This window comes from Oxyura jamaicensis, chromosome 9 (assembly GCF_011077185.1).
Source record: "Oxyura jamaicensis isolate SHBP4307 breed ruddy duck chromosome 9, BPBGC_Ojam_1.0, whole genome shotgun sequence".
Classification (NCBI taxonomy): domain Eukaryota; kingdom Metazoa; phylum Chordata; class Aves; order Anseriformes; family Anatidae; genus Oxyura; species Oxyura jamaicensis.
This window is the reverse complement of record NC_048901.1, coordinates 15,365,116-15,391,204: the sequence shown is the minus strand read 5'-3', so window position 1 is coordinate 15,391,204 and position 26,089 is coordinate 15,365,116. Positions and strand designations below refer to the sequence as shown.

The window sequence follows — 26,089 nt, the reverse complement described above, 5'->3', positions numbered from 1 at the left end:
CAGAGGGCACCTGCCGCGGTCCCCAAAACCTGCGTTGCTGCTCAGAGGTTGGCCAAGGTGGCTCCCGCCTGCCTTATGGAGCCTGGGAGCTTGTGAGTGGGTGGCGTGGGAACTGGGGACAACTGAGGATTCGTACAGGGATGCCGAGTTGCTCCCCGGGGCGGAAAAATAAATGTATGATTCTTGGCCCTAGAACGAAGAAAGCAAGACGCTGCGGACTTGTTGCAACCCGCGCAGTCTGTGAATGTTTTCTTCTTGTCAGATGCTGCTGTCACATAAGTAATTTCATTGCCAAAGGGAAGGGAATGAACTAATGAAGTGGGAGAGAGGGCTACTTACTGAAGGGCTGCGTGTTGTGAAAATCAGTGCAGCGAGCGTACGGCTCTTCGTTCGCTGTCTCTTGCAGCGTTTGTTTATCTCTGGTTATGGGGAGGTGTGGGAAGGGGCGGTGGAGCAGGAGCTGAGTCTGCCCTGTCCAGGGCCAAACACACGTTCAGAAGCAGCGTTATGCCTCCAGGGCCTGAAATGAGCCCTTAAAATAGCACGCTGCACGTCTTGGTAACGTATTGAATATACCTTGATAAAAAACAGCCTGATTGAAGTATTGAGCCCGTTGTAGTGGATCTGCTGTGACTCATCAGGAAATCGAAAGTCTTGAGACAATTCCTTCCCCCCCAGCTCCCCCACCTCTTTGGAAGAGACGGGAATTAGTCTTAGCCAGGAAGCAATTAATTGTTCCGTGATTGTCATAAATAGGTACCAAACAACGAGCTTCTACGGAAGCATTTATATCCTAATCCCTGCCTTGTGAGCCGGCTATTGAGAGTCTCCATCAGGCAGAGACGGTAAAAAGGAAAGTTCTCAGGAATGAGCAGCGCTCCCACCTACCTGCCTCTAAGTGAGACAGGCTGGAGGTGCGCGGGTAGGCTGCGTGCTGTAATAAGCCATTTGCTAGGATAATGGCTGCAGGCTACAAATGCTGTTTCTGCTTAGTCTGTCTATTCAATGCAAACATCAGAGGGAAAAAAAAAAGAAAAAGGAAAAAGGAAAGAAAGAAGAAAAAAGCATCTACCTCAGTCGTGTCTAATAATATTCTTAATCCCCAGTGGACTTGGTGAGTATTAACTCGGCCAATGTCGCAGCTCCCTGCAGAGGCAGATGGCATGGACGCACAGCCTTCCCCTGCTGCGAAACTGAGGCACTGGGAAGGACTCGTAGTTGTGGGAGGCTTCTGCTTTTACACTGGGGCAAAATCCTGGCAGCGGTCTGGCTTGCCAGTGAGCGGGATGGAGCCATCCTTTAGTCCTGGGTGGGAATTCTGCCTTTCAGGGACCAATCCCACAAACTTTGGGTTTCCTTTGGAAAGATTTGCTGCCTGCTGTTGTGGGCAGCAGTGTCCTGCAAGCTGGAGTCACAGAAGGCATGGTGGCACATCTGGCAGAGATGGATTCTGAGGGCACAAATGTGTGCAGGAATCTCTCTAAATGAGCAGGTATAGCCCTGTGGATCTGCCTGGCTGGGGGATGTTGCTGGAAATCCAGATGTTGGGAACAGAAGAAAATCCAGGCAATCAAATACCTGTTTGAAAAAAAACAACGCCCAGAGAAAAGGAGCTTGATGGCTTTGTGTTTGTCTGCAGTGAAGTCATGGCAACAGAGCACTCATTTAGCAAAATTAACTGTTTCTCTATCTTAAAAAAAAAAATCAAATGAAAGTGATGCAAGAGAACATCCTTTTATCTCAACCAAATGAGTCCATTTGTGCCAAAGCAAAGGAGTCATCCTGGGGAGTTTGCTCCTGAGAGCGTGCACTTTATTAGAACAGAATGTAATAGTTGTCCCAGAGCCATAGCTGAGAGCCTGCTGCCCTAGGCAAGCACTTTCTGTAACAGGAAAACCAAAGCTAGGTTCCTGCACCCCTGTGATGTCGGAACAGGGCTTTGGAGCGTGATTTTAAGCTCCCGGTTGTCTGGGATTTCAGCTCAGTTAAGCTCTGGGTACAGCCTGCAGAAGGGCTGTAAGCTCTTTGAAGTTCCTTATGGGAAATGTTGAGTTTCAGAAGTACTTAGGCACCTCGGGACGAAATGCTGGTGCTGCTTCCCTCCAGGTGTAGCCATATACCTGGGGAAACAGCCGCCTCCAAGTCCTGTTGACTTGAAGACTTCTTTGTGCCTGAGACTCCTTCTTGGCTCCTAGCCTTAGTGGTAGCTGCAATAACTCTCACACCAGCCCCGGAAATAACACTTCTGTGCTACTTCTGTTTTGATTTTCACTGCCCATCTCCGTGCACACAGGGCTCTGTGAAGCAGCGCGTGATGGGGAACCGCATGGTGACTGTATTGGTAGGCACGAAAGCCAGATATCTGTCACCGAGAATCTCGGGTCGGGAATTCAGAAATTGTTCATCTGGGTAGTGAGCGAGGGCGAGCTCCAGGGAATACAGCACAACCTCAGACACCTCGCTCGAGAGGCCTTGGGAGGAGTGTGTTTGTCTTAAATAGTGGTTCCCAACCAGATCGGATTTTATTCTGTGGCTCTCTCCCGGAGATGGATTTAGGCGCTGCCCTACGATTTCCATGGGAGCGTCTGACGGCGGAGATGCAGAGCTTTTATCTGCGTGAGGGAGCTGAGCGTCACGGGGGAGACTTTTAAGGGTGATTCAACTCTGACGTGCTCACTGTCAAATAAACGTTGGGGAAGCTTCAGGCGAATTGGAAACCTGGTCGTTCACTGACCTCAGTGCTGGTCAGGTGAACGTGAGGCGGTTCCCATTGCCCCTCGTGCCCAGATCTCTGCCTTCCCCTTACAAGTTAAGTTTCAGCTCGATGAAGGCACGGTGAGAAACGAGTGCGGTCGGATGAGTCTTGCTCAGAGAAGGAAAGCCTGGGTTTTACAATCATTTCATACCCAGGTAGATACCTCAGACACTGTTGTGGAGGTCTTCCATGTAAAAAGTTGGTGTTTGAGGCTTTTCTTGGAAAGCATCTCATCCAGGAGGGACCGCACGTGGATGGCGGTGCTGGATTGTGCTCATCACATCGGGTGCAGAGGCTGGCAGGGGTGCATGAAAATGCCCAGCCCGACCTCAGGCTGGTGCAGTGCTACCTGCAGCGGTGGCTGGAAGCTTCTTGCTGCTTGTGGCCCTTTTCCAAGGCAGGACATGGCTCTTGTTCGAGCTGTTCACGGCGTTAGAGCAGCAGGGCTGGGCTGCAGCAGCCTCCTGCCGGAGTGATGCCCGTGGGCTGCCCGCAGGGAGGAGAGAAGCAGGCGAGGGTGGGAGCGCAAACACCCGGCGGTTGCACGTTGAGTTTTGTCAGAGGCTTTTAAGGAGTAACAGCTCGCATCCCAGGCTTTTTACAGAGAGGGATGAGATTCCCCAGGCAGGAACGCCGGCGAGTTGGGGAGCCCCAGCCCCGTGGGTTGCCCCAGCTCGCGAGGGGCGAAGAAGCGCGGCGGAAAAGCCCGAGCGGCTGCTGCCAAACGCCTGGGAAGATGCAGCCCACGGCGTCTGTTGTGTCTGAGATCTCTGTAAAGTCTCTCGCATCCTTCCTCAAGTTTAGTTTTCCAGTGGAGGCTGTCGCAGTAATGAGAATGTCTCCCATCTGCTCCTCACATGGCTTGGCACATTCAGCTAGAATATATATATTTTTATTATGGGGTTAGCCAGTGGTAACCATGACGATTAGACCTATCACGCAGCATTTTTTTTCCCTCCTCGAGTCAGTTTGAAATGCTGACAATTAAATAGATACAGTACACTTTAGAGATCCATCAGTCTCTTTGTTGTCTTGACAACCGGAGTATATTTAGAAATGTAACAAGTACATGGAGTTCAATTGCACTTTTGCTAAAACATACTTTTGTAGCTTGAGAATTTAATCTGTTGTTTGTAGATCCAGGTGCTTATTTGAGCTGCGCCTGACTTTCTCTGTGGTCTGTCTGGGAAGCTCCTGCGTGGCAGCAGGGAGCCGTGCCGGGTGGGAAGGGACCCTCGTTGGAGGTACCCGACACTGCGGTGGGAGCACCAGGAGCATCCATTCTGCTGGGGCACGGGGCTGGCACCCGGCGTGCTCGTCTGCACGGGGTCCTCACGGCTCGGCTGCTGGGCTGCAGTGCGAGAGGCAGCCTGTCCGAGCACCCTGCTCATCCCCCCCGTGAGCTGCTGTCGTGGTGCAGGAGCACGTCGGTGCAGGAGCACTGTACCTCCGTGCATGGGGTCTTGCTTCCAGCACCTGAGCTACCCGAGCTTCGGCCGTGGCTGCTCCCTGCTCTCTCGAAGCAATAGCAGAGACTGAGAGTGTTTCTCCATATCCCCTGTTCTGTTTTGTCTTTGATTTGCTGGGGCTTTCGAGCTTGTTTGATGTTAACAAAATGCTACTACTACTGATTTGTTGGTGTTGTTTTCATTTATTTTTGTCCTTTCCCGTTTTACTGGCAAAACTGAGCTCAACCTGGAGCTGGAGCAGCGCGTTGGTTACGTGCCTGGCACTGTGGGTTTTTAAGGCTGCATCCAGATCTGAAACAGCAAGAGGGAACATGACGGAATGCACCCGTGGGCCCGTGCATGACCCTGTCCCCACCACCGCTGCCCACACGCTGATGCCCAGACTGGTGCGTGCCCTGTGCTGGATGCCCGGGGCGGTTGTGCTGCTCTCTGCCCTTTCCCCTTGGAGCCAGCAGAGAGCTGTGGTCAGGGCAGGCACGTGTGATTTGGGAGCACGGTGCAGGTGCCACAGCCATACCCACAAGCGTGGTGACATTCCAGCCCAGCTGGGACAGGAGGATCCCATCTGCCACCATCCTGCCCCAGTGGAGCAGCCCGGTCGCTCCCAGGGCAGCGCTGCCTCCTCGCTCACGGCGCTGACTCACTGAGTGAAAGGCTAAGAGGGGGTTGCATTTCTTTTTCTTCAGGACGTGGCAATGTCAGTAGCACCCACCCTTGGACAGAGAGCTGTAAAAAGTGTTGGTAACATGTTGGTAGCATCTCTGCTGCCAGGGAGCCTGGCCATTGTGAGCTCAGTGCTGGGAGGCTTTGTGACAGGGGGTCTGGGAAGGCTCAAAGGAGAGGAGCCCAACCTGAGCCCAGCTGTTAGTGCCAGAGGCAGCCAAGGATGCACATCTGCGTTTCCTGGGGTGAGCATCGTCTTCTGTGTGTGCCGTAATTTAGTAAGGCTTCAAAGGAGGAGAGGACTGGGTTTCTCTGTCATGATTTTGCCTCTCTTATCCCCGTGTTTCTTTTTAATTCAATGTCTGCCAAATAAAATAACGCAGATGATTTTTCGGTGTGCGCACAGCTCACTTTCATTTTTCTGCATTTTATTTGTTTCCTCGATTTTACCAATTTCCCAATGAAAAGCAGAAAGTGAAGTTCTGTCTCCACTCCAGCTTTGTCTGTAAACTGTTAATCTGCTGTATTCAAGCGGTTAATTGCTGCTGGGGCTTATTCTTAAAATACAGCTACCAAACCCCAAAGATTCTAATGAGTCTTCAAGCACGCTTTAAACAAGGTGTCCAAATCAATCTGACAAAGATAATGGCCTTCTATTAGAAGATATTTAGCTGCAGGTTGGAAGAGCTTAAATGTTTATTGGTCTGCAGATCTGTAACCAGACAGAATCGGAGTAACTCCATTGATTTCGGAGGAGCTCTATCTGGTTATTACAACTGAGGTTTGGGCAGCGCTTTAGATGCAAATTGCAACCTCTGCGAAGGTAAGTGGGGTTCTGATTTAATTCCTGGAAGCCCTAATGTCAGCAGAGAAGCAAAGAGCTGGGACCCACATACCCCCATGTCTGTAACTTTGGGTTAGCTCTCTCTCCCTCGCTGTCAAGATTAGATTCCCTTGATTAGGACTAGTAATTAAAATGCAGCTTCTCTTAAGCATCTCCCAGAGGCAGGCAGGGAGAGTGGAAGTGCAGCCTGTGCAGGTTGTATGTGTGTGCTCTGCAGAAAACGCCAGCAGTTCCCTTCTTCTCTCGTCTCACTGCTCGTGGTTGGGCTGCTGAGCTGCAGCTCGAGCTTTCCAGCCCCGGAGATACAAAGCTGGTAGTACTGAATTCCCAGGCGCCGATGCAGAGGGGGCTGCTGTCTCCTTTCCCCCATTGCGTTCACATCCGTGCAGTGCCCGGGAGGCACGGACCACCGCTCCTCGCCCCCTCCGTGTGTGGCAGAAGTGATTCACCATGCATTCACGGCTGGTCACACAAGGGGCATGAGTTTCAAATAGGCTGGAGGCATAGGTTAGCATTAGCTATTTGAAGTCCTCAGTCTGAAAGCGACATCAAACGGGGAGCAGAAAATGTATCATGCACAGAATAATCCGTGGGATTTGTTTCCCCCTTTAAAAAATAACAATAATAATAAATTCCAAACTGTTGGCATAGGCTGCCTCCTCTGTGGTCGGGACACCTGTCTGTCTCTGCTGTTACTCGATACGGGGCTTACAGTGCTCAAAAAAATGTTAACATGAATTATTTGTCATGGCAAATATGAAAGGAATATCCAGCGTCAGAGCAGGCAGATCCTTGGGAAATTTCTCCGGGCTTCTTGTGCTTCGGTGAGGGTCTGAAGCAACCTCTGCAGTTCTCCTTCCCTGTGCTCCCCTTCCTCCACCTGGGGCAGGAGGGTGAAGCAGCTGCCCTGCCAGACCCGGTCCTCCTAGGCAAGGACACCAGTGGTGGGCTTTCCTCCTCCCTACCCTCTCCTCCCTGCCCTTAATGATCTTTTAACTCATTAGTTAATCTCGGCCGCGTTTGTTAAGAGATAATTAATTTCAGGCATGCAGGGGAAGGATGTGGGTAGAAGCTGGAGGTGACTGGGAATCCTCTGACCCCAGTGATGGGGTGGGCTGGGGCAGGTGGAGGTGAGCAGGGCCTCGCTGGTATTTTGTGCCTGCTTATTTCTTCCCCGGCACTGAGATGAAAGGAAATGGAAAACACAAGAGGAGGCTCAGATATCAATAAGCTGCAAGTATGAAAGGCTGCTGGTTAAAAGCAGCCTGTGGTTACTTCGAAAACCCGACTTCATTTTTATTTTTTTCTGCTAGGCATCTTTGGAGGCACCCAAAGGAAGCCAGGGCTGGAGGTGGAGATGGGACTCGGACCGTCCCACCCTGCCGCTTGTTTTTTTCCCCAAGTGATGTGTGTGCAACGCATCCCATCTCGGCTTCGCTGCTTCTTGCTGCTCACATGCCTACCCAGCACCGCGGGGTGCCTCACTGCAGCCCTAGCGGAGAAGGAGGCTCGGGAAGAAGAGGCCCTTTAAGCACGAGAGGCAGGAGGGTGTCTGGTCGGGCTTTGAAAGAGGCTTTGTTACCTAGAGCCCTTACGTCAGTGCCTTTCACCAGCTCCGCGTTGATTTAAAACAAGCAGCTCCTCTCTCAAATAAACCTCAGTCGCTCTGATGCTCGCTCAGATTTAATCTGCCTTGCCGACGTGTGAAAAGCCCTTACATGGAGCAAAGCAGGGCCAGGCTGACACAGCAGCTGGATCAGAGGAAAAATAGTCGTGATCTGCCCTGCGAGGGAAGGTAGCGGGCCTACAGGCCCTTTTAGGGCTGTTTTCTCTGTGGGGTGTCACAGGCAGCTTGATTTACTTTCTGCTTTCACTGAGAGCAAAAAGGTTAATTCTGCCCTTTCCGTTTCCGTCCGCAGAGGTGCCTCAGAAGAGCCTGTCCCTGCGTCTGTCCCGGGGCCTGACGGGGCTGCCTGGCTTCCAGGTGAGGAGCGCATCAGCTCGTGGGGCTTTGGCAAACAGCTGAGTTTGGACAAAGCCTGCAGACCCCAGGGCGGCTTTTTTGCAAAGTGTAATTTGGTCCTTCAGCAAATGGAGGCGTTTCTCCAGAGCCCGTGGTGGTGGAGGCCAGGGCACCTCAGGAGACTCAGCATGGTTTTTATTATTTCTGGGTCCAGGTCCAGACCCACGATGACCGAACTGTAGCGAGGGGGAGCCCTCAGGTGAGGTTGCTAAAAAGGAGTGGTGTCATGGCAGTGGGTCTGTCCTCAGGCCTCCGTCAGCTGAAACATCCCAGGAGGCAAACGAGGTGTTAGAGATGCTACAAGGTGATGGCAGCTGGGGGGAGAAAGCGGCGAGCAGCCCCATGGAGAAGGGGATAGTAAATGGACAGGGTTGGCTGGTAGCTTTGGCCTCGTCATCCCTTTTGATTGTGCTGTTTATACGCAGCACTGGCCTTCGTGCTCTGGTTTGCTGACGGGGTTATTTTCATGTCAGAGGCTGCTGCTGGACACGGGCCACTACACCCAGCTACCCTGTGTGGACTAGTGGAGCCACAGATCCGGCTTGAGATCTGTGGGATGTCTGTGTGGCATGCAGAAATTGGGAGTGCTTCTTTACCCTCCTGTGTCACTGAATAGAAGTGCACTGGTTCTGCCATTTCAGTAAGGCAATCCTCATCCTTCCTTTCCTCCTTTTTACCCTCTTGTTTTTCTGTCGCTTTTCTTTCTGGCTGGTGAATTATGGCTGGCTAGAGATGAGGTTTCAGCGTCCTGTTTACTGCAAACGGTTGGGGGCATTAATAAACGTTGAAGGAGAAAGACAGACAAGGGATTAATAAGTAGAGGATGGGAGATTAATAGCAAGAGAGTAGAATTTGGTTCAAGGCCTGGTCTTCCCATTTGCTGGGTTATCAAAGATTAATGGCAGCACTTCTCTTCGTTTCGCTCCTTCTGTGGCAGCTTCCCTGGCTAAGCCTAATAGACTGTTCCAATGTATTGCTGTAAATATGAAACCTAGGGAGAAGCCCACCCTTGTAGGCTGTTGACTAAATGAGATGGTATTTTTTTTTGCTTTCTGCTGAAAGCTTAAGCAACGGCTTCAATATATTGGTGAATCGGGAAGTCAGATGGTTAGGTGCTCACAGCTCCTCTCAGGACAAAAGCATATCATGAAATGTATCTTGCCAAGCAAGCTGTCTCTGACAAATTTATTATTTTTTACTGCGTGCCTTGTGCAAGAGATTGATTTCTCTTCTCTTGACTGTTTTTTCAGCTTTTTTTTTCTGGTGGGAAAATTGGGCTCTTGCCCTATTGTACCTGGTCTCTCATTAGGCCATTTGTGTGAGATTAGATCGTGGTAAGGAAACCCAAACTTTGGGAAGAACATTTCTGATTAAATTTGCTGGAGAACTGGAGAATGTTGGCCTGCACCACTGGAAGTCCTCGTGCTGGTAGGAGGGTGCACACAGCGGGGGGTGTCCCGTGCAGAAGGCCGGCCTCACACTCCAGTAACAGTACAGTAACTCCACTTACGTTCCAGTAACGGTGGAGGAGCACAGGGCTGGAACCAGGACTTTGTGCAGCAGTAGCTGAATTCCAAGGAAGAAAGGCTGTGCGCTGCTTCAGTGTCCCTGTAACGAAGCTCTTCCCATCTCCTCTGCTGTTGTGTTTGGTGCCCTTGGCTTTTCTGAAGTTAATTGATTTGTCCATATTATGCTTCTCTCTTTAATTTTATTTGTGTAAAGAAGGACATGCACTAATCTTTCTCCAGAGAAATGTTTCACACTGCTCCTCTTTGAACATTGGCTCCGGCTCTGCTGCATTTCTTAATGAGTCTCCGACTGAAAAGCCGCGGTTCCCACATGCTCCAGCCTTGACGCCCGCATGCTTGCACACCCACACACGTGCTCCTGGCTGAACCCAGCAGTCTGCCCACTCCGTGCACACACTCGCTGCTTTGGGATTTGTAACAGCAGCCCGGTGCCTCCCTAGGAAGCCTTGCACGTGGCAGGGGGTTTGCTGTGATAGATTTGGCTTCAAATTAGCTGTCCTGCGCATCAGGAAGGCTGTAACCTCTTCGTGGCAGCATCCTCCAGGTGCGGTTAACGTGCTTCTCCAGGAGCCTGGATTCCTGTGGGCTGCGTTACCCGACGGCCGCTGCTCCTTCCTGAGGACCCGAGCTAGCACCAAACATGTAGACAAACACCCAACGCTGAATTACTGCCTGGAATGCCACCGGCTGCCAGATCTTTGATAGCTTGTTTTTAATGAAGATTCCTCCTGTAATTCCTAGAATATCTTGCAGAGCAAAAAATGAGCTGTGTGTGTATTTTGCTGTGGGCTGAATTTTTCCTGCTCTTCACAGTTCCCTCCGTGAGCAGGGAGGAAAGGGAGGGGGAAGCAGCTGACTGCTTTTTTGTTGTTGTTTTTCTATTTGACTTCTGTGAAATATGCAGCGATCAATCGCTCACAACTAACAAAATGTTTTTGTTTCTCTTTGCAAAAGCATATGGGAACTGCAGGAAAAGCATATGGGCGTTTTTAGGAAAACATATTGGTGAATGGACAAATTATAGCGGTGCCAATATGCTTTGGATGTCTGGCTAGACCACTACTACTGCCACACTTGCTGGCATGCAAACCCATCCACAAGATTTCCAGCATATGAGTGGTATGGAGCTGCTCCTAGGGAAACGCAGGCTGTGTTGGATCAGACCCACGTGGAAATAGCATTGTGATCCATCTTCAGGGTGCGTGACTGCCTCACCATGTCCCGGGCCGGGCTCGCTGCTCGTGTCTGTGGCAGCATATCCATTCTCTCACAGTAGACTGAGCCCAGAGCTCCACTTGCAGCTGGCTGTAAGTAATGGTAATGGGAACCATTTTTCTTCCTAAAGCCCTTGACTGCGGTCCTAATAACACCTGAGCATCTTGCAAACAGGCCAGGCAGCCTCGGGTTTTCTCCTGCCGCTTTGTCAGGCCTTTCTTTGCTAGCTGGGGCTTTGTTTTTAATTTCTCTGTCATGTGCACAGCTTTTGAGGAAATGCAAACCATTTGCATTGCTTATGGGCCCGGTCCTGTCTGCTGCCGTGCTGCTGAGTCAGGGAAGGGCCCCATGAGCTGAGAGAGGCTCGCGGGTGGATGAAAGGTGTGAGATGGTCTGGTTTGGCAGGGCGGTGCTGGTGGCTCACAGCATCCCTACGGCTGGGGTTGCCCTCCTGCGGTCCCATGCAAGAAAAAGTCCTCGACAGCTCCCTCTGGGCAGCCCTTCCCTCTCACCTCTGCCTGCGATGGGCAAAACACGGTTGGAGTGTAAGGGATAAGCGAGATGCCCATGTGGGCACTCATTTGGACATCACTTTGTTTTCATTGTGATGCTGCACTCTCAGATATCCTGAGTGGCAATTCAGCACCTTTTAGCGTTCTTCCCCTTACGCCAGCTCCAGGATGATCTGCTGCTGAGTAATTTTACATTATTTAATGTAGCCACTTTCCTTATAGCTCTTCTGTTCCGTGAGACAATTCCCTGTTTTATTATGCAAACAGTGCATTAAGATCCTTGTGGGCCAAAGTTCCCAGCAGTGCTCAAGCTGACGGCGAGGAAGTAGGTTATTTCAGAAATCACGATCCTCTCCTCCAGAAGCCGTCTTGGAGTTCTGCTTTAACTGCTTTTGATATTATACGTGGTTTTTTTTTTTTTTTTTTTTTTTTTAAATCCAGTACTTCCTAAATGTTACAGAGCTCAAAAAATACCCTGTATGCCTTGTCACAATATTTAATACAGAGTGCTATTTACAGTAATGAATCAAAATGTCAGTTTTTAAAATATGAACTGTCAGAGTGTTCCTACTTCGCAGAAAACTTTGATATGACAGTTTGTTAATCATATGACTATTACATCAAATGTGTCTCGGAGTACTTTTCCTCAACAAAGTCTTTTTTTATTCCTTCCCCTCCGTTTACGCTGATAATTCTGGTAGCGTTGTTTGACTGAATGCACTTTGATTAGAGGTCTGAAAAGCCCGGAGCTGAATGCTTTTGTATTGTACAGACGCGAGGTATCAGTGCCCGTCCTGCTGCTGATCGTGGTCACCTAGTCTTACAGGTGGTGGAGGCGGGTTAGGATCACCTTCACCGCATTCCCCCAGTCTTTGCCCCGAGCCCCCTGTGGCTGGGAGGCTGGGATGCTCCGGTTTCGATATATGTGGCTGTAACGTGCACGTGGAGGGTGGCAGTGGAGAACGAAATAAAATGCTGTGGGTGCGCAGAGCGAGCCTTGCTTTGGGATTCACTGTGCCTTTCCCAGTGCCAGCCGGGGGATCGCTGCCCGGCATTTATATACCTATTACATACATAGCTTCAGCATGAAGGGCCAAGCAAAATCCTGCTTGGCCTCACGGGCTTTGTGCCCTGCAGTGGGGGCTGTGCGGGGCAGGCTGGTGATGTTCCCGCAGGAGGAGGAGGCAGGGGCTGGGGATCCCAGGTTCCTCTCGCCGGGGCTTTGGTTACTCTGACCCCTGAGCCAGGTCAGCGTGTTTGTGCCATGAACTCTGCTCTGTAAATGAAGACCGGGGCGCTCAGAGCTCTCTGGTGTTCCTTTGTGTGCTTATCTGCAAAATGGGAGTAATTAATTGGTACTAGTTAACCCGGGGGAATCTCCTTAGTGCTGGATTACTCAAACAACTGTGCTTCTCGATGAAGATGAGGGGGAGCTTATGTAGATAACAATGCTTTAGAGAACAGCCTCTGGAAGGAGAGGCGTACGGGACACTGATACGAGGACTGGAGCCTGGGGAGGCATCTCGGATGTAGCAGAGCCCCGAACCTCTGCCCGTGTCTTTGGGTCGCCTCGCCCTGGGCATCAGGTGGATTCCCGTCGCTTTTTCATTGTGTGACTCCTCCAAGCACAGCATTTCTCATCTGGAGTTGGCCTGGCACGGCTATGAGAATAGGAGGAGCCTTAAAAAGGCAAAAATGATGTATCAGCAGTTCAGAAAAGGCTCTTAAACAAACATGAGTGGTGACAAAGTGCCCATGAACCGGGGCTGCTGCGATCCACCCGGCGGGGGGGTGGTGGGGCTGCCACCACCGAGGCTGGTGGCCCTGGGAGCCACCGGCAGGACAAATGTTAAGGTGTCACTTCCAAAACCGCACCTCTGTCAGCCTCACCAGGCAAGTTGTGCTGCTCGATGCCTTCCCTCATCCCGCTGAGGAAAATCGATTATTATTCAATTTTCGTTTCAGACAAACCACCTTCTTAGCGTGATGACTTTTCTTTTATTATCGTTACAGCAATGGATGGAGAAGGAGCTCTAACAGATGTATGATTAGCAGGGCATGAAATTAAAAATGTTTGTGTACAACGAAAAGGTTGTTTACTACCAAATTCCTCATCTGAAAGTTAAGCGATATTAAGATCGGCCACGAGATTGTGTAGCGGGCACGCAGCCCTGTTTGCTCCCCCTCTCCCGGCAGCATCAGCAGAAAAGTAACAATCTTTTTAAAGTTAGCTTTATTTAAAGAAGAAATAATAATGCACCGGAAAGGTCAGTACCTGCCTTTGGAGGCAAATTATCCAAAGAGTTTGTTCGTCCGCTCCCGGACCAGCGGTGTCAATTCAAGAAAATATTTTGACTGATGTTTAAGCCCAGTTGATGAGGGCAAATAGAGCATTTTCTGTCCAAACACTTCTGGTTGGACAATAAGGTTTTGATTGAATCATTCAGAGTGGGGGTGTGTACATGTATAGAATGTATTTGTTGTCAAGATGCTAAAAAATATGTGTTCGGAGCCCCTGCTGCAGCATGCCGGAGAGGTGCAGGTTGGTGCTCAGTCCCCGGTCCTCTCCCCTGCTTGTGGGACGATCTTTTGCCAAATTTCAGCTCCTTGGGTCGTGAAGCCTGGCACTCCCCGAGGCACCTGGATGCAGGAGCAGAGCACAGCATCGTGCTGCCTCCTGGGGTGCGTAGGGTGGTTTTTTAGTTGAGTTGGTTTAAAAAAAAAAAAAAAAAAAAAGACTTTTATTTATTTATTTATTTATTTATTTTTGTATGGTTTCTTTCACACCCTGATGGACAGCCATAGACTTTTAGATTTTTGTCTAAAAAAGTTGTTGGGTTTTTGTTTGCTTTCCCTGCATAAAGCATACGTGTGTTTTTTTTCATGGCAATGACATTTTCCATTTGAGAAAATGCTCCTCCTTCTGTGCGCTCTACCTGAGATTCATGGTTCTCAGTTCAAGCTGCTCTTCCATGACTGTCTTTAAAAATGTACTCATGACTTTTAAAAGAGCTAGGTTAAGAAAAGGCTGTCGCAAACACGTTGCTTGTCTGTGCCGTGCCGTGGAGGTAAGCCTGGGCCTACCTAGGACTGAGCACTTCTTGGGTGCTCTGAGTTTCACACCTACCTCCGTCCATTCTTTATGACTTCTAAAGACTTTGCGGCCAAATTCATGGCGGGTGCAGGTGGAAGTCTTTAGGACTGCTCATGTGCAAAGTGTCACCTGGGTAAGTGTCTGCAGGACCCGGACCTGAGGCAGCAGCGTGATGAATTCTGCACGCCGAGCCCGGACGGCATTGAGCAGAAAATAGGAAGAGGGCGAAAAGATTGTTCCTGTGCTCTGGGAACAATTGAGACAGAAAATTGCTTCCAGGATTTTTTCACTTTTCCGCAGAGGGTAATCAGCCTGTGTAATTCTCTGCCAGGAAATGCTGCCTGAATCTGTTACCCAACGACAGAAAGCAAAGTTAGATAGCAACTTGAAGAGCAGAGGTACTGCACAGCAGGGGCTGTTCCTCACCCTGCTTTTTGGGGTGTAATGGCTGCTCTGTATGGCACAGGAGGGCACAGTGATACAGCTAATGGGGCAGGCAATTGCACATGGGCTGATGTACTCGGCGTGTTCCTGGTACACAGTTGGGCCAATCTCCAGTATTCGGTGCTCTGAACGGGGAGGCAAGTTCGTGTGCTGAGGCTGTAAATGGAGTTTGCTAAGCAGCGTGCTCAGGGTGTAAGCCTGAGACTGCAGGGAAGGTCAGAGCAATTCCAGGAGGATGACGGGTGTCAGGTAGCTCCAGTCCTGTTCTCGGTTCGGTTTATATCTTTGCTCCATACACTTAAGCAAATCATTGCATCTGCACCTTTATTTGTTCATCTGGAGGATGGGGCTTCACTTGGGCTGCTTGCAGCGTCTCTGTTAACGAAGCAAGGCCTTGCAGCCACATGTCTCGTTGCTGCTTTTAGGCGACACAATTTTTATTTTTTAACGTGAGTGAGAATGGTTGTGGCCAGATCACTGCATGTCCATTGTGCCTGCTGGCCACCAAATTTGATTCCCAGATTTCCATTAGCAGGTCATATTGGGCAAAAGGATCTTGGGCTGCTAGATGAGAAAAGAATACGACAGAACCAAGTTGGTGTGGGGTTATCGGCTCTGGATGTGATCGTTCCTGTCTGTTCATCTGGGTAATGTTTGCTTTTGTGTAGTATTTGTCTGCATCTGTGCTTCTGTGCACATGGGGAAAAGGAGGACAAATATCACTGGGGTAGATTAGCATTAAAAAATAGTTAACTGATCAAAGCCATAAAGCTTGTCCAAGTGAATTCTTCAGAGAAATAGCTTTGAATTTTCCAAGCAGCCGCAGGCCATAAAAGCAAAGCACTATCACTCAGAGATGCAAAAAATCCCCTTCTGTTGGAGTGTTGGACCTATTTGTTCCCTTTTAGGAGGGCGTTCAAAATGTTTTCTTAATTTTCTTCAGAACATCTCACTGCTATCCATCACGAGCCTTCGCCAGCTGGGATAGCTCCGCTCCCCGTTAGCTTTAACCCCGCACTGAGCACGCGTATTCCCTCCTTTGCTTTTTAGATGCTTTTCAGCTCCGTACGTGTGGCAGGATGGCACTTGCAGAGCTCTGCTCGTCTCGTAGCTCCAAGTGTCATAAGGAAAGGGCTGAAACTCCTCCCCAGCGTGTAGGAAGGGAGGTGCTGATGAGGAAGGGAGGATGCAGGAGGTGGCCGGGTGGCACCTCGGAGGATGCCACGCTCAGCCTCGGTGCAGCACCGGTGCTGTCCCGGCCGGAGCACCGGCCTCGGGGTGAGGAGCAGGTGGGGCAAAGCTGGGGGAATTTGGTTTTGCTTGAATGGAGTAAAAGGAGCGCGTTGCTTTGTTTCTCAGAGAAAGTTATTGAGGGCTCATAATGAAGGTTAGGAAACCGGCCTCCGGGAATTGGACACATAAATTTGCTTTATGCTTCTGAAAGTCTCTCTTTCGCAGTGGTTTGCTTTGTTGTTTTTTCTTAAGATGCACAGAAGTGACATGCTGCCGTATGATCCATAGGCGGAATATTTGGACGGCACGATCATTAACAGGAAGGAAAATTGCTCCTCGTGAGGTGCTTTGTAGCTGAAGTGCCTGTCCTCCTGCAAGGACTCAGCCGTCCTTCTCAGTCCCGGTCTTCTCTTATTGGGAAATTTTACTGCCTAATATCTTCTGGCCTTTTAATGTGCTTTATTGTAAGCCCATCGCACAAAAAATAAAGGCATGTATACTTCTTGCTCTTGTAAATGGTGAGAGTTCGGGCCCAGAGGGGGGGCTTTTAGGGTCTGTGTCCTGGGTGCCTTTCAAGCAGACAATCCCCCTTTTGCTTCCCTTCTGAAACCTGGAGTCTCATTCTCCAGATAACCCAAATTTTAATATGACCGTGTTTACGGCTTTTTGTATGTCTTTTATTCCCCCCCCCCCCCAGGCAAGTTTATACGGGTCCTAAGTAGCTTCTTGTAGAAACTGAGGTCATCGTGTAACAGGTGGGCAGTGCGTGGAGGGCAGAGCTGTGACTGAGGGGCAGGACTGCAGCTTCTGGAAAGGAATTAGATCCTTGCACAGGTGGGGGCATGACATTTGTGTGTGCCATGTATACACATCCTGTGCTTGGTTTCTGTGGTGAAGCAGAGATCATTTACCCCCAGAGCAAGGCCATTTGCTGGGATGAAGTCATCAGCGTTGGGTTATTAAACCGATACAGAGGCACATCCACATACAGGACAGCACAAAGGAATTGTGGATTTCATCCTTCTCCCCTCTAATCATACTTTGGCCTCTCGTATAGGCTACGTCCTACCCTCAGATGGAAGCAGTCCTCAGCTATTGATAATACGGGCTGAAATTGAATCTGAAGCCTAGGGCCTTTCTGTATTGCGAAACAAAGCCAGGGTGTGAATTTAAAGTGCAATAGCTATTCCGAGCGCACTTCTCATGTGGGCAGCCTTATTCTGCTCTGAGAGGGCCTTTGTGCAGTTCTGCTTCATCCATTGCCAAAGGCCCTCTCAGAGCAGAGAGAAGAATGCCCACACAGGGAGCGAATAGCTTTTCCAGGCTATTTCCCCATGCTGAGGAGTCCCAGGAGATGCGCATGGTTTCATGTCCCCATGAATGTTGTGGGAGCTTACCCTTCAGCTCTCTCTTCCACCGGAGCTTTCACGTGGGGAGACGTGCTTTGAGGTGGGCGCGTGGTGGAGTTGTGTCTTCTGGACCCTTCTAGGTTTGTTGTGCATCACTCAGTTCCCTCAGGTTATGGGAGTGGACTCGGAGATCCTTGGGGTCCTGGGCTTCTCGAGATGTCGCTGGTGTTGGGGTTTGGCATTGTCCGTCAGTAACATCGTGTCCTGCGGTGTGTCCTGGCTGCTGGAGAGAGCTTGTGTGAGATCGTGTTTGTGCTCACATGTTGTACCTTGTCGTACAAAATCATCAGGCAAACCTGTGCATGGGAAGTGATCGTTATCTGAATATTGGTGAACGGGGAAAAAAAAAAAAGCCCATCTGTTTTACAAAGAGGCAGTGTAAGGAGCAGGCTCTGTGACTAAACAAGTTCACATCTGTTTAGCAGAACCATCAAATGGCGAGCAGAGGGGCCTAATGTGAATCACATGTTAAAACCACAAGTATGAGTGAGATGAGCTGCAAAAGAGAGAGCCTGGAAGTGTTGATCCATGTGAGCAACTGTTGGTTTCTCTCCTTTCCCACTTTCCTGGGCAAAAGATGTAGCATCGGGGGAAAAAAAAAGAGAAGAAGTGATATGCACATGTGTGTGCATGTCTGTGTGCATGCATGTGTGTTCCCTGCAGGATTAAATAACCTTCCTCTATCATCTGGAGCCTTTGGGTCATAGCTTCAACTGGAAATCAGGAGGGCGATGGAATTCAGAGAGGGCACAGCTGGCTGTGCTTGTGCGAGGAGGGCAGGTGAAGCTGGTCCCTGGTGGCTGCTTCATGAAGAGTGGCTCTGAGGCTGCTTGCTTTGAGGAGGGACGTGCCTTGGACGTGATTCCTTGGGGGGATGTCTCCAGCAGTGCCATCTCCAGGAACCTGATGGCAGCAGCCTAGGAACTTCAGAGCACTGGTTATGCCTTCGTATGCTCACGCTAGCTTCAAAACACAGACCGTGTACCCATCCTAACAGACTGCATCTTTCCATGGATCAATTTACTTTGTTGCTTAGGTTTTCCCCGTAGTGTTTTAAGTCCTGCAGAAACAAAGGGCAGCTCAAGTTTCCTTATTGGCTGCATTTGCAGTTGGTTGGTTTTTTTTTCAGTGCCAAGAACATATCAATACAATTTCAAAACATGGTGTTTTTATAACTTGAGGCAGCAGTTTCTAACTCAAAAGCAAGAAAGCATTGGGGATGTGCACACAACTCAGGTGCCTCAGCTACATGATTTGGCTGGTCCCCGTAGCACCTTAGAGAGTCCATCAAGAGGGGAAGGAGTCTTCTCTCCCGTAAGATATCATGAAAAGAAACCTGAAATAATTTTAATCTCAGAGGTGGTTTCTTGTTGCTGTCTTCCTTTTTGTCCTGGATATTTTGCAGTGTAAGAGGCTGGACTCGCAGGCACGACGAGTGGTGATAGATAAGCCATTAGCCCTGATTTGTAGAATCTGGTCTCATGCAGCTCCGTGTGCTTTCCTTAGCTGACAGAGCCTTGCTTGTACGGCTCACCTGGGATGTGAGCTCTGCAGGAGTCTGCTGGAGGTAATGAAGCACTTAAAGGGGCTGGTGGGGTTGAAGGTCCCTGAGGAATGATTAAGGTGTTGGCAACTGCGTTACTTTGAAAGAGAAATATGTGCTTTACACAGCGAAGGCGTGCTGAAATGCTTTGCGACCACTTACTGGTGGGGGAACATGCCTTGCCTGCGAGCTGGCAGGAGCAACTGCTGGAGGACGTTTGATTAACTGAGTTGTGTGCACTTAGCAGCTGTGTGGCCCACCTGCCCCAGCAGCATCCGAAAACAGAACCCAAGGGGCTGCCAGCCGTGGCTGAAATGCGGCAGCATAACGCCAACTCCAGGTTTGGAGTTTGGTTCCTCCTTTCCTCCAAAAATTCCTCAGGAGTGTCAGCTCACTTGCCTCGCTTTGTAATGTTCCTCTTCATCCATTTCCCCCAGTTCCAGAACATCCCCCTTTGAGCAGCCATCTTCTCAAACAGCCGCATCTTGTGCTTACTGTGAATACCCCGGGGGGGCTAACATCACTTCATAACTTCTCCTTCTAGCCAGGTGCCCATGGACAGTCTGGGGCTCCCTTGGCTTAGGCATGATCTCAAAATATACCTGTTATTCTGCCGTGTGCTGTCTTTGATGAAGGGACCTGGAGGATACAGCGAATGCCAGATCAAATACGAGTCCACTGTACACTGTGACTGCAAATAAAGCAAAGTGTGTGCTGGGTTACTTCAGGAGAACCCAGGACAGCAGACTGCAGGAGGGATCTGCAGGTATTTTTGTTCCCCTTTACTCTGTGCCAACGAGGCTGCTGTCCCGTCACGAGTCCTCCAGCTGCAGTGAGGTGTTGCAGAGCTGGAGAGAGCCCAGAGGAGGGCTGCGGGACAGTCAGGGTCCTAGCACACATGGCCTGCAAGAAGGCTGAGGGAGCTGGGTTTGCTTAGCCTGGCGGAGAGGAGGCAATGGTGACCCAACTGCAGCCTGCGACCACTGCTGGGGGCATTACAGCAACGTCAGAACCAAACGCCTCTGTCCCAATGGCAAAATAAAATGCCCTGGATATACGGAGTGGATTGGGAGATTCAGCTGGAGAGCTGGAAAAATGTGTTTGCTGGGAAAATAGTGCACACCTGAACAATTTACCAGCCTCGATTCTCCATTTTGGACATTTTCAATGACAAAGGCACAGCAAGCCTTATCTAGTGTTAGGTCAAGCCTTATCTAAAAGCAGGACGCGATAACCAGCAGAGATCCTCTTTCTTTCCTGAGAGTACCGTGGGCTTTCAGTTTCTTAAAGAAAGCACTTTAATCTCTAATTTTGCTTTGTGTTGCAAAAGGGAGGTAGGAATACATTAGGGTGCTGGTCTCTTGAGAATGTCAAATCACCTGTTGTGAACTTAGAGAGACGTAGTCTTTTTCTGATGGTTTGCACAAAGAGGTGTGTGTTCTTTTTCTACAACTTCCAGGCACTCAAATATCTTGCTTCCATTAGCAATCTCTCTGCAGCATCAGTTCCCAGCCATCTGGCAGCAGTCACTCTTCTGCGTATTAGGATATAGGATTTTCCATAGGAAAAAGCTATTTCCCCCGATTATTTGCAAGGTGCCATGGGCTGAGCTGCCAACAATGAGGCACAGGTTGGTGCAGTGCTCAGGAAGGAGAAGAAAGCATCCAGGGATTTGGTGTACACCAGGCTGTGACTTCCAGGACGGCTTGGGGTCTGGCGAGGAAAAGTTAAGTAGATCAGGTGGGAGGGAAAGAATCAGGGATTAAAGATCTTGATCCTCAGCACAGTTCCTGCCCATTAATTGATTTTTTTGGAGGGCACTATGGTTTCAAATTCTGGTTCATACTGCCAGCCCCTTGAGGTGTCAGAATAAGGGGATAGTGGTGTGTTGGCCCTGTGCTCGCAACCCACTTGAGCGGGGCCCCTGCTGTGCCCGTATTCTGGGCTACAGCTCCTCTGCCATTCACAGAAGTCCTCTCAATGTCTTGGGGTTTAGACTGCAAATTGTAAATGTGTATTATTCCAGGGAATGTGGCAGCTTGGATCTTCCTGTCCTCCCATCTCTTTAGAAGAGGGGCACAGCGCAGGGAACCCACCATAAATAATAGCTGACCTACACCCCCACCAGCCTTGCTGGGTTAGCACCTCAAGCTCTGCTCTGTTTCCATGTTCACTCTCTATCAGTTTCCCTGTCTCTGCTGGGCTCAGGTCCCTGCTGCTCTCCCCGGGCTGAGCCGTGCACACAGCACTCTGCAGAGCTAATACAATTAGCTCCGTGTCAATACGCTGCCACGGTCCTGTTGGGTCCCACCGGGGTCTTGTTGATACCTCACTGCTGAGCTGAATGCCAGTTCCGTATGGTTCCTTCTTGTTCACAGGCATCATCAGCATCCAAACTGCCTGGGTTCGCACTAAAAGCTCTAACCTTGCCATCTTTTGTGTCACCCTGGTTTCTTTGCTCTTCTGTGAGACCTTCTTGGTAGGCCTGATTCCAGTACGTGTACACCGGTTGGATACGCTCTGTTGTGTTTGGCAGCGCCTTGCTGAAGTAGGAACCCGAGTATGGAGCTATCCCATAGGCACGACAATGATCAGGGTCACAGCAAGAATAAAGGCAACTTTTTTTTGGCAAAAGGATCTTGAAAATAAATTGTGTGCATAAGGGAGCTCATGGTCTGAGACTCCTCACGATAACCTCTCTGCATCATTCCGCCTGATCTTTTGCTGTCCCTATCAACGTGTTTCCTTGCTTGTTTTCTACATAAAGTTCTTAAGCATCCATCTCAAACTTTCCTTTGACAGTGCAGCATCCCCCTCACAAACTTGTAGGTCAAGTTAGCAGGAAGAGAAGCTTAAGAACTGGAAGAAATTTGTCTGGCTCAGAGCTACCTCCTGGCTCAGCTCTCAAGGTTCAACCACAAACTTTGCTTGTGTTTGAGTAAGCATTTTGGGCAGGCCACCAGGTCTACCTCCTCCATTGCAATTGCCCTGGGGTTTGTTGTGACCACAAGTAGCTGAGGCCTTGGATTAACGTTTTATCCAATATGATTGTGTTTGGAGTTGCTGAGGATTGTCTCATACCACAGGAGTCAGAAATCAGCCCGCTCTCCGGCAAAATTGTAATGCAGTCATTAGAGTTGTATTAGATTAGATAGATCTATCTATCTCCAGGGAGCCGGCACTATCTCTTTGTTTCAATGCACATGGGCCAGTCAAGTTCAATTTATTAGTTTTTTAAAGCCTAGTTTGTCATCCAACACCAGGATGTGACATGGCTGTAAAAGGAAGATCTTGCTCATCAGTTTTTATGGGTGTGTTTTGCAGCAGCAGTCAAATTCAAATAGCCTGCATCTAATCCCAAAACTACTAATGCAATTATACTGGGGAAAAAAAAAAGGAGTTTTATGTTTAGTTTGCCCTTCTACCTTTCCCACCTTTGAGGCTGATACGAGAACCAAGAGAAACAAACCAAGAAGGAAACTTAGAGAAGGGTAAGGTTTTGGTTGATGCTGTCATTGTCCCAGCAGCAGGATTTTGGTGTAAGATGAAAGTGGTGTCGGGCTGGTATCTGGTGCCATCAGCCTGCAGGAAGCAATGGTAGCAGAGATCTCTAACAGATCTTTACCATCTCTGCTGTGGACTTGCTGTCTTCCTGTTATGCCTGATTGATACTGTAGAATTAGAAAAAGAAGTTATTTCCCAAGTATTTGTTATTTAGTTAGAAGAATGGGCTCAGTCCGTATTTGAGAACTATATTGCTCTGAACCCTTTTGAGGGCAGATAAAGCCATAACTGGAAGTCTCAGGTCTTAAAGTGTTGATAATTGATTTCGGAAGGGATCTCTGGAGGTCATCTGGGCAAACCCCTTGCTCAAAGCAGGGGGAACATTGAATTTAAGTCTGGTCTTCCAAAGGATCTCATGGAAATTTGATTGAAGCTGTTAAAGCCAGAGTGAGATGATACTAGATTATATGAATCGAGGAATAATTCAGCACAGGCAGTGCTCTAACTAGGTTTCTTTCTCCTTTAATTCCTGTGATTACATTAGTGATGTCCCACAGCAGGAAGTTGGTGAATGCTTTCAGCCCGTTTAACTGGAGAAGAGATTTCAATTTTTTAAATTTTTTATTTTTAAGGGGATTGAGCTGAGGATACAAAACCCAGCCCTATCCGAGCAATTGGAAGAAAATCTAGGTCTAGGGGAGAGAGAGATTTAAACTTGCTCCAGCTGAAAGCTGCGGTAAAAGACTAAAGCAAAACATGAACAAATGTCCAGAAACAGCGCAAAATGTGTGCAAGCAAAGAAATTAATCTCAAGGAGAGATCTGCCCCAAGAAATTGGAGTCCATGTGCGTCATTTTTTTGTGTGTAAGGTTTAAAAAGACGGTCACTGGGCTCAGTGACTCCTGCTAGCTCTCTCCTGCTAAGCAGCGATCGGGGTCACGTCATCCCCCCCAGTAATCCCAGTGCTCAGAGCTGTTCTTGTGGCTTTTCGGTTCTCCTGCTTGCTGATGCAATGTTTGAGGACCCAAGTCAATTTGCCGCTGGCGGGGTCTGAGGGAGGAGCTTCTTTGGACTGGTTAATGTTACAGGCCTTAAACTTGGTGAGATGTTGTGCAGATCAACGAGAATTAAGGGGGTTCAAAAGGGATCACAATTTCCCCAAATCGGATAATTTCCCATATGATGTAAAATTGATGAGGATAAATAGTACCATATGGGAAAGACATCCCAAGAGAGCTTGGGCTGAGTTTGTAAGTAGCTATGGTACTTGCTGTGTTTGGTTAAAGTCCTCTAATGAGACCAGAATTTTGACATTATGTCCTCTTTTGGAGACCACAAGAAGCAGGAAAGCTTCATGGCTAGAGATCACTGGCCCTAAATGGAGAAATAAATTAACATTCAGAGTGGAACAATGCCAAGAGAAACAAGCAGCTTTGGGAGTTTATAAAGAGCAAATCTCTCCGGTCAGCCTCAATTACTGCTTTTGGATAATTAGTGGAGTGGAGGTGATAAGGACAAAGCAAAGAACTGTATTTCAGCAGAGCATTTGGGTTCTGCTCTTGGAAATTTCAGGGGAAAAAAAAAAAGAAGACAGAGTAGAAATGTTCAGTTTTGTGGATTGGACCTGTGACTGAAAGGGGCGATGTGTGGCATGGTTTTGCATCAGGAAGGATGTCTCCTTGGTTGAGTGCTAGAACTTGTCTTTAAAACTCAGCTGGAAGATGAGGTAAAGTCAGAATTTTCCTCTTTGCGTCCTGCTGTGTGGATGGAAGAGAAGGGAGAGTGGGGAGACTGCAATCTGCCTGCCTACACGTAGCTCTCATAAGCCCATGGAGGTGAACTTTGTTCATCCAGGGGAGGAGAGGCCTCGATTCTGTTCCTGAATTGCATCCGAGAGAAACCAGTGGAGGGCTTCCAGCTGCATCTTGTGTCAGTGACAAGGTACTGGCCTCCCTGTATCTTGTCATCCCCATGACCTGATGGTTAACTGCGCGTGGGTGATACTAAGAACATTATGGATTTAAGTCAAGCCAGTGGATTTAGGAAGGAGTAGGATGGACGACAGAGCGGACTGTCTGGAAGAACAGACTGCTGTTGCTCGTTTTTTGTTAAACGCCGTGGTTACCCGCTGCGTAGCATTAGCTCAGTTAACTCAGGGACAAATTCTTCTGTCTTGGCAAAGCCCATCAACATCCAAGGAGTATTTGGTCCGTGTTACAAATATGAAAATGAAATGAAGATTTATCTGGGTAACAATCTAATCACAGGAAAGCCAGCCTGCCTCAGAGACAAATGTACTAACAATTTCAGAACAGACAAACTGGTACTCTACCCTTCCATTGTTTATCTGATATGAGGCTAAATTGACTTGGAACCCTCTGTTTTACCTTGCTTCTCAAAGATGAATTACATCCTGTAATTAAAAGCAAAAAAAAACAACAAGCAGTTATGTGCTTTTTTTAAAACACACACAAAAAAGCCTTGTCAGGATTTTATTAGCCTGGCATTATCTTCTGTTGATATTTCTGGTCTAATGTTTTTAGATAGTGTGGTCTCATCTTGGGATTCGTGGATTCCAGTTCCTCTGCTGCCGCGTGTTCTTTCATGGTTAGAATTTTCTGAATTTACAGCATTAAGATTGTCCCAATGATAGAACCAGAGCACACTGTTTTCCTTATTTATGCAGTGTGATTTCATTCTTTGCTCTTAATGTTATTTATCATTGTTAGTCCGGTCTTATCCTCTACCTCCAAAAGTAGATGATGACTAATGCTTCCAAGGAAGGAAGGATAACAGAACCTCAGGCAGCCACAGCTGAATTCAGTATGGTTTTTGTCTTTGATATTATTCATCGTATTACCCTTTCCATTTTAAGTTATCATTCTTGAAAAAATGGTCATATGCTAGCATCCACCATTTCACAAAAGGTTGCTGAAAAATTGAAGAGAGTTCAGAGTAAATACATGAGTAAATCAAGAGAAGTCTGTTCTTAACAGTGCATTTAATTGATACTTAATTTAAATGTTTTAATTTGATTTCACCAAAGACCTGGCTGTGTTGTGAAAGGATCTGCCTAAGGAGAGGCAGGTCAGTGATGCGGATGACAGGAACGTAGCAAAATCCTGTGGTTGGAAGTGGAGGTAGATAAATTTAAGCCAGACATAAAGAAGAAGCTATAATTATGGTGCTTAATTGCTTGCCCAAACAATTTACCTAGTGTTGCGGTGGATTCTCTATTGCTTGCATTCTTTAAGTAGAGCCTGCTTATACTTTCTAACAAATAGTCTTCAGCTCAACAAAGCTTCATGGAAAAATCGTTGGGTGGAGTTCAATGCCCTGCACAGTGCAGGAGGGTCAGACAAGATGGTCAACAGGACTTCAGAAGCAGTGATAGAAGGAAGATTCAGGGGAGTTCTCCATCGGGTGGGTCTGGGAATGTGGTATGAAGAGGTATTACCAAAGTCTAAGGAGTCGCAGGAAAACTTGCCAGACTGGGGAAAGACCTGTTGAGTTACTGCTGAGGGTGGCTATGTGAGAGTCAGGCAGAAATGCAGAAGACTTCAGACAAAACAGAGGAAAATAGGGCACAAACTGGGAAGCAAGAGGTCACTGCTGCTGTGGGAGGATTCCCAGGGACACAGGCTCTGATGACAAAGACCGTTGCAGACAGGCTGTATTTAATGTTGGATGGCCAGATTTGCTGGGAAGGGACTCGTTGAAGCGAAGCCGTGCCTGACTTGATTGCCTCATTTGCTTGGAACAGAAGCGAGAGGCAACCATAGGTTTAGCCTTAACCTCAGCTTTCCAACGAGAGCTCTGTGATCCAGCTGTTGACTTGAGCAGCAGAGGGAT

The 26,089-nt window shown here is 48.6% G+C and overlaps 1 protein-coding gene across 7 annotated transcripts in view; it reads left to right on the top strand.

Moving 5' to 3' along the window:
* Nucleotides 1-26,089, top strand: part of LPP (LIM domain containing preferred translocation partner in lipoma) — a 312,873-nt gene that overhangs the window by 69,352 nt on the left and 217,432 nt on the right. For 4 of the 7 annotated variants that reach the window (XM_035334161.1, XM_035334163.1, XM_035334166.1 and 1 more), the window contains one exon: nucleotides 7,651-7,715. The exons of 1 other annotated variant lie outside the window; for it this stretch is intronic. The gene's annotated coding sequence lies outside the window, so the exon portion shown is untranslated. Of the gene's footprint in view, nucleotides 1-6,726; nucleotides 6,969-7,051; nucleotides 7,527-7,650; nucleotides 7,716-26,089 lie in introns of those variants that run through there. 2 more of the 7 variants (XM_035334164.1, XM_035334165.1) reach the window with 2 other exon arrangements.